The sequence below is a fragment of the Elephas maximus genome, chromosome X (genome assembly GCF_024166365.1).
Source record: "Elephas maximus indicus isolate mEleMax1 chromosome X, mEleMax1 primary haplotype, whole genome shotgun sequence".
In the NCBI taxonomy this organism is placed as follows: domain Eukaryota; kingdom Metazoa; phylum Chordata; class Mammalia; order Proboscidea; family Elephantidae; genus Elephas; species Elephas maximus.
The window spans coordinates 176,423,068-176,430,338 of NC_064846.1; the positions used below are offsets into that span (position 1 = coordinate 176,423,068).

At 39.8% G+C, this 7,271-nt stretch overlaps 1 pseudogene; it reads left to right on the plus strand.

Moving 5' to 3' along the window:
- The window catches only part of LOC126069377 (zinc finger protein 11-like), a 37,596-nt pseudogene extending 30,655 nt beyond the window's left edge, over positions 1-6,941 (plus strand).
- The last annotated feature ends 330 nt before the right edge of the window (positions 6,942-7,271 follow it).

Genomic DNA, 7,271 nt, shown 5'->3' on the forward strand with positions numbered 1-7,271 from the left:
CATGGTAGTTGTGGTTCATTAGTCCTTTGGACTAATCTTTCCCTTGTGTTTTTAGTTTTCTTCATTCTCCCTTGCTTCCGAAGGGGTGAGACCAGTGTTTTATCTTAGATGGCTGCTCACAGGCTTTTAAGACCCCAGACACTACTCATCAAAGTAGGGTATCATTACAAACTATGTTATGCCAATTGAGCTAGATGTTCCCCAAGACCATGGTCCCCACAAGGCGGTAATCTTTACAAAAGGAGACTGCCACACCTTTCTCCCACGGAGTGGTTGGTGGGTTCGAGCCATCAAGATCTAAATGAGATTATTTCTCTAATTCTTGCTGTTTCCTAACTGTTCTAGAGCATAAAGAGAGAGGAATAAGACTGCAATTGGTTGAAGTCAAACTGTGGAGAGATTATTTCATTGTGTTTGAAGTCTGTGAGACAGGATTCAATCAGTGAGGAAGTGAATGTACTTAGTGACGGGATGAGGCTGATGGCTATACCCTAGAATAAACCTTAGTAGAACACAGAACATAGTATCAAATCCTTAAGAATTCTCAGTTCCCCAGGACTGTCAGTCTCACCCTTTGTTCTTACACACAATGGAGTACATGGCACCTTGCTGATTCAGGATGTGTGGGATGTTTTAGGATCCAGTGATCGCTGAGGATGTGGCCGTGGTCTTTAGCCAGGAAGAGTGGCCTTTGCTGGATCTTGCCCAGAGGAAACTCTACAGAGAAGTGATGATGGAAACCTTCAGAAACCTGGCCTCAGTAGGTAAGGATGGCATCATTTTTTGAAAATTCATTCCTTTAGTGAACAAAATGTTTCGTCATTGACTTTGCTCCAGTATTTGGGGTGACGAGGGAGTAAATTGTTAAATAAAACAGGCATGATCCTTTGGTCTGTGCAGCTAACATATCCTGACTTCCCCATGAACATAAAGCTCTATGTATTAAAGTGAGGTTTTCACTTCTCTTGTGATAAAAACCCCCAAAGCTTTCTAAGTTTTGTAAATGTAAGCATTTGCTTTAGGGGTCACTGTGGGGCACTTTGAGATTTGTGGTTTGGGGCTTTGTAGAGAATTTTATTGTGTTTAGTACAAGTTTGACATGATTATTTTATTGCAGATAAACTCAGACCTGTCCATCTCCAGAGACCCTGAAGAGCAAAGTATTGCCTTAAAACAAAAACTTTTTTGCCATCGAGTCGATTCTGACTCATAGTGACTCTACAGGACAGAGTGAAAGTGCCCCATAGAGTTTTCAAGGAGCATGTGGTGGACTTGAACTGCTGACCTTTTGGTTAGCAGCCAAACTCTTAACCACAACGCCACTGGGGTTTCCAGTATTGGCTCAGTGTCAAGGAAATGTTCATTGCTCTTCACTGTCTTCCCTCATGATGTGCACTTATCCATGAGCACCATGTCAGCTCTACACATTTGTTTTCCCAAAGGGAAAGATCTGAGGACAGTAGAGATAGGACTCATCCAGGGCCACTGTGTCAGGCGGCACCAGGAAAGCCAGAATTTTTTGAAGAATCATCCCTGCACAGAGGGAATTACATTTGCATCAATCAGCTAGAAAAAATCTCTTTTGGGTTGAAGATACAACTTCCCAGATACCTGAGCTTGCTTTTCTAACTTTAGCAATCCTCATAACTATGGTCACGGTGACCCTTTTTCTCTTTTAATGTTACATGTGTATTGTGTCCAGTATCTTTCTGCTTAACTCTCCTAATTACACCTATTTTTTTCACCATGACTGTCAATCCTCATGAAAGTATTTCCTAGTAAATTGCTTTTTAACCTTTGTCAATGTGCCGAAAGAGTGAAATGTGGTTGAGTTTTTGTTCACAGCAGTCTTTTTTTCCCTAACAATTCCTTTTTTGTTTCATATGGTGAACCTCAACTTGAATTTTTGGGGGCAGTCTCTCAAAACTTTAATGATGGAGAAAAGTTATCCAGTGAACATATAATGGTGCAACTCATGAAGAATAACACCTGGTCCTCCATGTTAGGAGAAATCTCCGAATTGCATGGCAATAAAGATCAGCATAAAAACCAGTGGAGACATGTGAGGTGAGTGTCATTCAAACAAGAGAAAATAGTGCCTCAGGATAAAGTCCTAAGGTGTCATGACATTAAAATACACACATATATACTTATGTATATATACCAGGGCTTCGAACCTGTTCTTAACAGTTCAGTCATTGTCAGTGTAAATGAGGGCATTGTACACATTGCACAGAAATCTCATTTGTTGCCCATTGTATTTTGACCCAAATAGGAAACAATCAATAGTGTCCTGCTCCAAGATGGTGGCCGACCGTGCCTCTTTGAATGTGTTTCACTCTCCACAGTCCTGCCAATAATCCAGTCTCCTTCAAGAGACTCCTGAAACCTTCAGGATCAATGCCAGAGATTGGATTTGCTGAACCACTACAAACTGGTTTGAAGCCCTGGTACATGTCTATATATATAAACCTAGCTGTAAAATTATGTGTTCAGAGAACTTTCACAGTTCAACATTTTCATAAATGTGAGTCAGGTATCAAGTATTTGAAACATATTTTACTTGGACAGTTATCAGAAAGCCTGTTTTAGAAAAACAGTAATAGTAATGATAGTATTTCTGCTAGATGATTTAACTTATAAAATATAAGACAACTCAGGGCAAAAACCATGCATGTTCACTGTGTTTTGTAATGGTTAAATGGGAACAAATCTATTTCCAACAGCATATTTCCTAATTTTAACAGAAGTCATACAGTAGAGAACCACTGTGAAAGTAAAGAAACTGATCAACACGGGAAAACCTTCAGCTGGATTCCTCTAGATGTAAATCCTTTTAAATGCTGTGCGTGTGGAAAAGCCTTCATGGATCACTCATCACATAACCATCATGCCAGATCTCACACTGGATGCAATACCTGTCAGTTTAAGGAATGTGGAGAAGCCAGCAGTTGTTCCTCTCATCTAACCACTCCTATAAGAACTCTTAATGGAAAGAAACCCCGTAAATGTAAGGTATGTGGGAAGGACTTCATTTGTATCTCAGCCCTTCATAATCCTGTGACAACACTCACTGGTGAGAAATGCTATGGATGTAACCAATGTAGGAAAGCTTTCTGTAGTTTCTCATCCTTTTGCACACACGTAAGAGGCCATAAGCATGAATGTAAAGAATGTTGTAAAACCTGGAGTCATCCTTCATCCCACATTTTACAAAAAAAAATTCACCACAGAGGTAGGCCTTATGAATGTAAGGAATGTGGGAAAGCCTTTAGTTGTTCCTCATCCCTCCGTACACATATGCGAACTCACACTGGAGAGAGGCCTCATGAATGTAAGGAATGTGGGAAAGCCTTTAGTGAGTCATCACACCTCATTGAACATATGCGAACTCACAGTGGAGAAAGGCCTTATGAATGTAAGGAATGTGGGAAAGCCTTTACATGTTCCTCACACCTCACTAAACATATAAAAACTCACAATGGGCAGAGACCTTATGAATGTAAGGAATGTGAGAAAACCTTTAGTGAGCCCTCATCCCTCACTCGACATATTAGAACTCACAGTGGAGTGAGGCCTTATAAATGTAAGGAATGTGGGAAAGCCTTTAGTCGTTCCTCATCCCTCACTAAGCATATAAGGAGTCACAGTGGAGAAAGGCCTTACGAATGTAAAGAATGTGGGAAAGTCTTTAGCTGTTCCTCAGACCTCACTACACATATGCGAACTCACAGTGGAGAGAAACCTTATGAATGTAAAGAATGTGGGAAAGCCTTTAGTGTTTCCTCAACTCTCACTACACACATGCGAATTCACAGTGGAGAGAGACCTTATGAATGTAAGGAATGTGGGAAAGCCTTTAGTCAGTCATCACACCTCACTACACATAGAAGAACTCACAGTGGAGAGAGGCCTTATGAATGTAAGCAATGTGGGAAAACCTTTAGTTGTTCCTCCGCCCTCAATGCACATATAAAAACTCACAGTGGAGAGAGACCTTATGAATGTAAGGAATGTGGGAAGGCTTTCAGTTGTTCCTCAGTCCTAACTAATCATGAAAGAATTCACAGTGGAGAGAGGCCTTATGAATGTAAGCAATGTGGGAAAGCCTTTAGTCAGGCCTCAGCCCTCATTACACATAGAAGAATTCACAGTGGAGAGAGGCCTTATGAATGTAAAGAATGTGGGAAAAGCTTTAGTCGTTCCTCATCCGTCACTAGACACACAAAAACTCACAGTGAAGGCGTTATGAATGTAAGGAATGTGAGAAAGCCTTTAGTCAGGCCTCAGCACTCACTACACATACAAGATTTCACAGTGGAAAGGGACCTTATGAATGTAAAGAATGTGGGAAAGCCTTTAGTCGTTCCTCACACCTCACTTCACATATAAGAACTCACAGCGGAGATACTACTCTTGCTTCAGAAGTGGGATGTTTCATCTTTACTGCTATAATTTCAAACAGCCAGTTTCCAAAAGTCTGCTGTTAAAGAGCAAAGTTTCTCAGTAAAAAAGCAATACTAACTCAGAGAAGCTGGGTCACTTGAGCTACTTTGTGCCTTTGAGTGAAAAGACAGTTTCGTTGTAACTGTGAGGCTGTCCTCATTGGTGTTACTTTTTGAGTCCAAGCTAAATCTTACCTTTCTGAAATCTTTGGCTATTACAAATATAGCAAATTGAGCAAATGTGGTTTTATAATTAATGTTTTTATTGATGTTATTTTGTATACAATTAAATACACTCATTTTGTATATGGTGATGCAAAATTTAGGGGAGAGAGTAATGCTGAGCCAGTTCCAAAGTCATGAGTCAGGTAAATGACCAGGAGGTGGGCAGACAACAGTAATGGAGAGAAGCTGGTACAGTCAAAAAGCAGTAAAAGCAACAGGGATTTTACACGAGAGTGGAGGAAGATCAGCCCCCAAATGGTACTAGGGATTGAGAACAATTCTGATCTCACTCCTGGAATCAGAGCTACAAAAGGTGTCAGATAAAATCCAAGTGTTAAATAGATTTTTTAAAATCCAGAAACAACATGGAGAAAAGAGACTTTTTCACATAGATTGTCCACAAACAAGAGAGCTGGGAATTACCCAGAAAAAAGCTTTGCATACTTCAACCTACCTGTTTTCCTTACAACGAGTTCTTTACTCCATTTTGCTTTCCATTCCTTCATTGTTTTCCAACTGTTATAGCTCTGCTTTCTTTTGCTCATTTTTTTGTACCCATCTTTTAAGTTCATAAAATCTACACCCTGCTGTGTATCAAATGATATTAAACCCATCTACCCCTCTAATTTCATAACTATATGTTTCAATACAGAATTTCTGGCTGGTTGCTTTCAAATCTACAGTGTTATTTGTTGTTTCCAGTTTCTGCCTTTTATCCTCATGACCATGGAAGGATAGGTGTTTTAGATCTGTGTCTTGTTTCTGTTGTCTGTGCTGGTTCATTTCCTGTGTGCCTGATAATTTGTTGTTTTGTGATAGACATTACATTCATTAGGTTTTCTTATTACTCTGAACAGTTTTAACATATACTAAATAAAGTACAACAATCATTCATATATTTGTTGTCAAGGATCAACAACTGTTAACATGTTAGATGTCTTAGTTACAGATATAACTGAAGATAGTTTCTTATTCCAAAAAGGTTTTTGTTTTTTCTTTTTCTTAAAACATTTAGAGCTTGAGATTCCCGTTTGAATGACGCACAACCAGGTGTGAAATCCTTGTTTTATATTTATATGGCTCCCATTTTTGTGGAAGCCTGACCTCCAATCTCTGCCCCTTATTTCCATAGCTTTATAACTGAATCAGCCTTCTATGGGTAAAGTTCATTTGAAATGCTTGACTCCTCTCTAATTTCATATTCTTCTTAATTGCGTCCTCAATTCCTTAATATCTTACTTCCCTAATGCTTTTGGGAAGATGAATCTTACTTCATCCAGACTTTTTAGGTGTCTCCACTAGAAGATGGGGTCCAAACTGCAGAAAGTAGAAATCCCATTAGTCCTTTGAACATTTATTAAAATTTATAACAAAGGCGGAAGCCCTGGTGGTGTAGTGGTTAAGTGCTACAGCTGCTAGCCAAAAGGTCAGCAGTTCGAATCCACTGGGTGCGCCTTGGAAACTCTATGGGGCAGTTCTACTGTGTCCTATAGGGTCACTATGAGTTAGAATTGACTCGATAGCAACAGGTTTGGTTTTTGGTTTTATAGCAAAGGCTGCATAATCTTTCTAATTATATTTTGTTTTCTGTGAACTGATTAGACATCATTTGGCTTTGTTTTCATTTTTTACAACTGAATTTAAAAAATATCGTGGTAAAATACACAGGATGTAAACTTTGCCATTTTCGCCACCGTGAGTGTACAAGGAGCCCTGGTGGTATAGTGGTTAAGGGCTACAGGTGATATTCAAAAGGTGGGCAGTTTAGAATCCACCAGCCAGTCTTTGGAAACCCTGTGAGACAGTTCTACTCTGTGCTATAGGGTTGCTCTGAGTCGGAACTGACGTGACAGCAACAGGTTTTTTGTTTAAGTGTACAAATGCATTAGTTATATTCGCAGTGTTGTGTAATCATCACCCCATCTACTCCAAAAAATTTTCATCACTCCAAACAGCAGCTCTGAACCCATTAAGCAGTGAGTCTCTATCTCCCCTTCCCACAGCCCCTGGTAACCACTAATAAACCTTGGTTTCTCTGCATTTGCCTATTCTGGACAATACACATAAATGGAACCAGGCAATATCTGTCCTTTGGTGTCTGCCTTATTTCACTCGTCATGTCTTCGAGGTTCATCCGTGTCATAGCATGTACCGGAGCATTCCTCTGTACAGTGGAATAATATCCCATTGTATGTGTATATATTTTGTTTATTCACTCATGTTTGATGGGCACTTGAGTTGTTTTCACCTTTGTCTATTTTGAATAATATTTCTGTGAACATTCATAGGGTGTTTGTGTCTGTGTTTGCTGGACATAGGATAATTCTATGTAACTTTGTTTTTTCTTATTGTAAAATATATAGATATACATATACACACACACACACATATATATAAGACAAAACATTTGTGCTGAGGGTTCCAATAGCCTGAGAATTAATTCTCTTACTAACGTTCCTGGGAACAGCCCTTTGGGGCCACCACAACAGAGTGTTAAGGATGTAAATGGTGGCAGCACTGAGCACCAGTGCATTGTGGGGCAGCCCCGGGTATTCACAGGGCCAAGGCAGGTGCCCAGAGACAGAAGAGACACACACAGCC